A 7,761-nucleotide genomic window follows, 5' to 3' on the forward strand; every position below is an offset into this window, starting at 1 on the left:
TACCCTCAAAAGGTTCTATCATAAATTAACGAGCTGAACAAAACCTGTGACACACATTCATTCTGTATTTAAATGAGAGCCACGATTTTACCAATTTAACAATTATATTTTGAGTTAGTCGATAGACCTCAGACTGTACTCTCTCCTCCGATCTGTGATTCTGTGTGTGTTACCTGCCAAAGAGTTGAATCTGACTCTTGGCGACTCTATGAATGAGTGATGTCCGCCATGTCTTGTTCTCAGCTCCTGTAGACTAATGCCAATTGCTTCTTCTATAGAGTCAATCTGCCTCATATTTGGTCTTCCTCTTTGTCTGCTGCCTTCTGTTTTTCCCAGCATTGTTGTCTTTCCCAAAGAAACCAACATTCTCATGATGTGCGCAGAAGTAGGACAGCTTCAGTTCTCTGATTACTTAACTCTTTATTTTGCAAAAAAGTCACCTGGGGAGCCAATTTAGAATACAGATTCCCCTGCCTTCCCCTCAGAAAGCCTAACTCTGGGAGTTCGGCATGGGGCCTAATGATACAAATTTTAATCAGTACCCGAGGAGATTCTGAGGCTTTGGTCCTCAGATAAGACATCTTGAGAAAGTCCCACAGAGATCTGTGTGCTGGTGATTGTCCCAATGCTGACTTGGTTCTCACTGTTCAGCGAGGTCAGAGACAAATGGGGTTAAACATTGAAGCCTGGTGATGGACTATTTCCCCAAACTTCAACTTGGCGATGGCAGCTGACCTCAGATGTTCATCCACCCCATTGGATGGTATCAGTACGGGGGGCTTAGGGAGAAGGGGCAACCAGGTATCTGTATATATAGCTTAAACCTCGAGAAATTGCTGCTATTCAACAATTTTTTGACCTTACAAAAATGGTGGATTTGTATAGGTTGACCTAATAATTTCTCAGGTGTTTCTAAATTGAAGCTAATTTGGCAACCAACTTGTGAATATGACAATTGGGACATGGAATTTCTAATATTTGGGGAAAGTATTTCAATTTTCATCAGACTTATAGCAAAAAAAAGGAAAAAAAAAGGATTCTCTTCCTAGAAAAATGCACGAAGTACAATTTTTTTGCATACCATCTCAGGGGGATTTATTGGACTCCTTGGAAGTCCAGGAACTCCAGGTTAATTCTAGTTTACCAATTTTTTTTTTTTTTTCTGAAGGCTGCATTCTTTAGCAATGGAGCTTTGCTGCCCCCTACTGCCTGCCACATAGCTCTTAAACTGAGTTGGCTCCATTCATGCCTGTCTTTCAAGCTCTGAGCTTTGGAGGGGCTAGAACAAGCTGTCATCTTACACCAGCTGACAGAATGGTCCAGTTAGGCACAGACGTGTTTACTTATAACTCACAGACTGTATTGAACTGTTGTTAGTACAGGATGTGGGGAAATTTCCTGCTTTGGTGGAACACCATGCGTTGCCTAGTTTAGAGAGCAACCTTCGGGGTTAGCTGCTTCTGGTTCTAAGGAAGCTATTTTACAATTCTGTCCTGTAGGTAACTGAGAGCAATGAGAAATAATTCTTGTTTCTAGACTTCTTGACGTCTCTCCCCTACCCAGGAAGAAGCTAAGTCTTACCTCCATTTGGACATTCATTGAAATATTCCTGGTTTATGTGTCTGTTTTTGGATTCTCCTTTGAATGGGTTATAATATCGGCCAGGTTCCCTCAGTAAGAGTTGATAAAATACCTAGCTTGTGCTCACTTGATATCTGTATAAGAGCCATAATTTGACTTTTTTTTTTTTAAATTATCCTTTAACAAAGGCCAAGATCATATTAGATATATATGAGTCCCATCTCAGATATGTCAGGGCTGGCCCTTTCCTTGAAAGCTCATGGTTTAATTAAGGAAACACTCAAAATTGCCAGTAATCTGAGATTTTAAGAAATGAGTCCCTCCTCTCTTCATCTAACTCCCACCTTATTCAAAAGGTAGCGTCCTATCTCATTGCCTCGGGGAGGCAAACACAAAATAAAGCAAAACTAAAAGCCAGAGGAGTTTGCAAATCTTTCTGGATTCAGTCCACAGAATAAGGAGGAGCAGGAGAAGTCCCACATCTGGAGAAATAAAGAGGACATGGTGCTTTTCTTCCATGAAACAGAGATTGTCTCAGGCCAAACGAAGAAGCAAGAGCACCAGGACCAGAAAATATCATGATGCACCAGACATAGTAAAAACAAGTGTTTCATAAACTTTTCGTCTTCGTTTACTGTGCCTATTATTCATATCTAACTATCATTTATCTATCGTCTATCATCTAATTTAATGTAGGTAGTGAGCAAAAAGCTAAAGGATTGGAAAACACTGATCCTAAAGGCGTAAAAAAAAAAAAAAATCAAATTCAGCTCTATTAGCCTAGTTGTATTCAGAAAACCGGATTTCTTTCCTTTTCTTTTTTAAATAATGGCTCCAAAGCGTCAGATTATGTTTAAAATGAGTTTACTGTCAGGCTCCTAACTGCTTTAAAAGGAATGACAAGTTACCTTTAAGCTCTTTGGGTGGGGCTTTTTCTCCTTTATCTAGACACATTCAAGTGAAATGACCAGGGGTGGGGGGGGGGAGGGGGGGAAGGAAACCTGGGATTAAGACAAAGAGTGCAGACCTCAGAGAGGGGGCTGGCTGGATCTCTCCTTTCCTCCCTCTCCCCTTTTCTCTTCCTTTTCCCTTTTAATTAACCTCTGTCAATCAAGCAGTCAGTGGGAAGGCAGTTAAGGATGGGGATAATTTTGCTGGAGTTTAGGATCTACTTTTCAGTGTGGTTTTATTATTTAACTTTCAGGAGCATCAATTATGTGAAGATCAGACTCACCGACTAATTTTTATATTAAAATTTACAAGCTCCCTACCCAGACCAAGCAAAACTTTTGTGATTATGCTTCATTTCATGACAAGGCTACAATTGCTATTTTATAAAATAATCCTGCTCCTACTGGTCCCTGTACAAAAGTTAATTTTAAAAATGTTGACAGCAGTGTAACAGACGTTTACAAGAATGAACTAGAAGTGTCAAGAAGCTAAACCCCAAATAGAAGTGAAATATTGTAAAAAAATTTATGGCTTATTCTGGGATTAATAATAATATTTCACTTTTGGAACTTTAAAAATTAAGGTGGCATCGTGTAAAGTATTTATGTGTCTTACCAGCTTTTAAACCCCACTTAGGGAAATTGAGTCTATTTTGAAAGAGACAAAGGTCGGCCCATAGAAAGCTTACTAAAAATGATTTCAATTACCCCACAACAGAGGCAGCCATCACTTGAACCATCCAGGGTGTTTACTAGCCACGGCCCAGTAGGGAGAATGGAGGCTTCTCATTTATCAGTTGGGAGTAAGATGATGCTGTTATCTGGTTTCACACTCTCTATTTACCTGTTTAGTATTCTCTTTTTGGGCCTGATTTTGTTTTGCAAAATGCAGTCTTAGAGGCCCCAGGGCAGAAACTACAACCTAAACCAAGGACTAGAATGAATCCCCATTTGCTATTTCCTGAAAGACCAGAATATTAATTTTGTTTATTCAAATATAAGCTAGTACTTGTGATTGTTCTTCCATCCTAATATAGTGATTTACAGTCTCCAAAATAGATCAAAAATAAAGAAAAATCAAAGCAGTCTATTTTATTTAAAAACACCTGGAATATCACTTACATTTTAATACATATATATATATTTCATTTTAATCAACAGTACTTTTTTTGATAAAGATATGAATGCAAAATACGGGCTAATAAGAGAATATCAACAACAAACAAGAGGGGTTATGCATGTCAGTTGGGTATTTATTTTTTTCTAATTAATATTCAATAAGGCGCCATTCAAGGAACACTGTTTTGGTCGGATCCTTTGCAACTGACACTGGAGAGTTGGGTGGGGCGAGAGTCCAAAGAGGGACCCGACCCGGAGCTCTGGTGACCGGGTTCTTGTCCTATCCCTTGTCGAGAAAGAATTCAAGGACACGACAAATGGAAAGCAGGAAAGCAAATTTTATTAAAGCAAAAGTACACACTTAAGAAAAAGTGCGGGCGGGCAAATTTGGAGAGCAAGTCCGGCTGAGCTGTCTGTATGATGGCTGGGCTTTTGTTTCTCTTGGGAGACAGGGTATTTGCCATGCAGGTGGTATTACAATATTATGATTAGCCAAAGCTGAAAAAAGGACAAGAGAAAGACTCCAGAGCCTTATCCTGGGTGTGGGGGTGATCTCCTAAGGCTATCCTTCCTGTCTTCCAGCCTTGGCTTGTTTCTTAGGCTTGGCGTCAAAACAGGGAGAGGGCAGAGTAAAGGACTAAGGAAACATTCCAGAGCCATATCCTGGAGGAGAGGAGGACTGTCCCTAAGCTGACTATCCTGCTTCACAACTACTTCTAAGGTGTGATTTAAAGTAAAATATCCTTTGTACCTTTGTGAGATAAATGTATCTACATTCACAATCTGCGTTTAGAAAGAACAGGTCCTACTTCGCTACTAAACGGAGTAGAGATCCTGCTATCCCTCTGTCAACTCTGCAATTCAATTGTACAGACCTGATGGACACCATCTGAGACCAAGCTGCAGGCAGGATCCTGGCTCGTTTTCTGTGTTGGGGGGAGGAGGGGCGGGGCAGGGGAGCCTTGTGGAAACTCGTGTGTGTTGCAGTAAATCTGGATAATTCCTTTAAGCATCCCTCACCCCATATAACCTGTTCCTGATCTTAACATCGATTTTCAGTCTTTTCTATGATTAGTGTCCTCCTCCTTCCAAATTTGCATTCACTCTCTCTCACAAAACACATTATTTGCAGAGTCCAGATGGATTAGGAAAACCACTCACACAAACTCCGTGGTGACAGTTAAGTTCTAAGCAACAGCAGGCTTTTTGACCAGATGCTGACCATTGCACGTGCTTTGATTTCTCAAGTCAGAGTTCATTCCATAGCTTGTCTTAGTTGTAAAATTATAAGAGGGTGCCTGGATTCATAAAATGTCTTTCTTAATAGATCTAAACATTAATAAATGTTACCCATTACTTACGTCCTCACTTTACAGGTAGATAAATGGACACAAAGGCAAAGAGAACTGATTTACCCATGTTCAGTCAGGAGTGAAATCTAAATTTCTGAGTTCCTAATTTAGTGGTTTACATACTAAATTACACTGCCCCTTCAGCCCGCTGGGAACATAATCCTGGGACCTTGTATAAACAAAATGGACCCCAAATTACGTTCTGATTAGTGAAATTAATTGAAGTTTATCAAGTGTGAAAACAACATTAGAATATTTAGCACAATTGATTCCGGACTTTCAGATAAATCCATTATAAAAAACATCCCTTCAGGCAAGATAAAATTAAGATTCGACAGAACAGTTTTGTAACTGTTGACAAGTTTAAAACTAGCTTAAAGTGAGCACTACAATTCCAGCTGCAACACATAGTTTCCCCAAAGGGTTTAAGACAACTTCATTAAAACTGCTCAATTACCTTAGCCCTGAGAATTTAAAAGATGAACCAAGCTTGAAGAAGTCATATTAAAAGTAACATCTATTAAGTGACAAGGCAAATGTAACAAAATGTTATTTGTAGATTCTAGGTGGTAGACGTTCACTGAACAATTCTTTCAACATTTCTGCACGTTAGAAAAATTTCAAAATAAAGTGCTGGGGTAAAAAAAAGCAAAAAAAAAAAAAAAAAAGTAACATCTATGCCTTACCACCTAAAACGTAACTTGCTTGACAAATGAACTACCAGAAACTGGTCAGCTTATCAACCAGTATTTTCACTAGAGGTTCATTAAGTAGCTGAGTGTGTACTATGTGCCAGGCACTGTGCTAAGTATAGCGTTTCAGAAGTGAAGTGTCCCTGTCGCTCACAGTTTACATTCTCTCGAGGACTACAGTAGAAGAGAGCTGTTATTTTGAGCTTCTAGGACCACTAAACAGCATTTCCTTCTTCGAATACAAGAAACTACATGCCCTTCTTTCCACTGGCACTTGTTTTACCCCAAAATCTACCTGGGAGAATGTTGGGATAAATACAGTCAGCCAGCAGAGGCCAGGAAGCTCTAATGAGGGGAGGATTTTCAGAGAAAACGGCTCGGAAGCAGCATCACATCTGCAGGTTGGTGCCTTTCTGGGAGCCAAACTGCACCTACAGTATTCAGAGCCTCAAGCTTTGAGAAAGAAGAGAACGTCCCCCTTCTCTCTTGTCCTGAAGGCTGGGCTAGTTACCTGCTGAGAAGGCACTCTGAGAGAGGAAAAGCACCTTATCTCCTCATTCCATAAAATGTTTTCCCTATCTGGAATTATTTTTCACTATTTTATAACCTTATAACAACCCAAATTTTCAGGGAGGAAAAAGCTTTAGCACATTAAAGGCTTCAGTGACATTTAGCCAAACTAGGCATCTCCTTGCAAGTGTTCGTCTTTGACTAAAAGTGAAGGCTGTAATCGAATGTTACAAGCAGCGGAGCCACATCTGATTTGATCAGATCGTCTTTCTGGATACTGGGAATTTGGAAGTGCCAACTGCATTCCATAGACACGACAGCAACTGTGAAACTAACTACGGCTTACCATGGGAAACTGGAAGTTAAAAAAATGAATTTTGAAAGAAAAATACAAAGAACTATTTATTGTCACTTTTTCATCTCTTTAAGGTATTGCGCATCACAAAAACACTTACTGGTATTTTACATAAAACAATGAGTAGAATTTAATTGAGGCAAGCCAAGAAAGAGTAGCAGTAACTGAATAAAGGAGAAGTACTTCAAAGTCTCAAGTTAGAAAAACTCTCCAATAATTAAAAATGTTTTCCAGTCACCCAAGACCGAAGGATTCCCCCGATAAAGATATGACAAGCAATGGCGCCTCTTTAAGGAGAATATATCCTAACTGCATGCATAATTCATAAACATGCTATTTTTGGAAGACTTACTGGCATAAAACAGTAATGGAGAACCATTTCATAATTTTATACCTGCCAGAACTAATTGCTAGAGATCAACCAAGATCTCTATTCCATCATTAGGGAAGACACTCATCTCATTCTATTTCACCTTTTTCTCTTGTATTTGTTTTTATTCCTTAAAAGTTGACTCATATTGTAGTACAGCCAGAAACTGTCATTGCTGCCAACAGCCAAATGGTAGTGAAAAGCTACCAAACTACAAACCAACATCCTGACGTGTTTTGCAATAGCAAAATGCATGACTTGAAGCAAGTTTCACTCAACTCTGGGTTGGCCGTGTCTGGGAAAAGAGGAAACTATTTCTAATTTAGCAATGTCAAAGAATGATGTCAAACAATAAATATGTTAAAATGTTGACATAATATCAAAACATGGCCCAAATTATTTGTAGGCCAACTGGATGAAACTAGCTTGTTTCACAGAGTGGGGCGGATTTGGAAAAATAGGAGAGACTAGTTTTCCGGAAAGGCTTGATTCTGAATTGAAGTCTTAACAAAAGTTTCTTTTTGGAATGACAGTTTGACCATTGTATTCCCTAGTCACAATGAATGACCAGTATAAAATAAATGGCTGGTTTATTATACAATGCTGACTGTTGAGTGTTAAAAAAATTGCTTATTAAAATTCAGATGAGACCCAGCTGATGGACACTAAATTCAAGTATTATGTCAGCAAAAAATGAAGCAATTTTCTACTGGCAAAATCCTTTTTTAAGTATTGTTGACATGCTGCTGATAAAAATTTCTTACAACAAAATTTTATGGTTGGCATAAATCTTAGAAATATCTAATACAATTCCTTATTTTACAGATGGGAA

This window comes from Pteropus alecto, unplaced genomic scaffold (genome assembly GCF_000325575.1).
Source record: "Pteropus alecto unplaced genomic scaffold, ASM32557v1 scaffold71, whole genome shotgun sequence".
In the NCBI taxonomy this organism is placed as follows: Eukaryota; Metazoa; Chordata; class Mammalia; order Chiroptera; family Pteropodidae; genus Pteropus; species Pteropus alecto.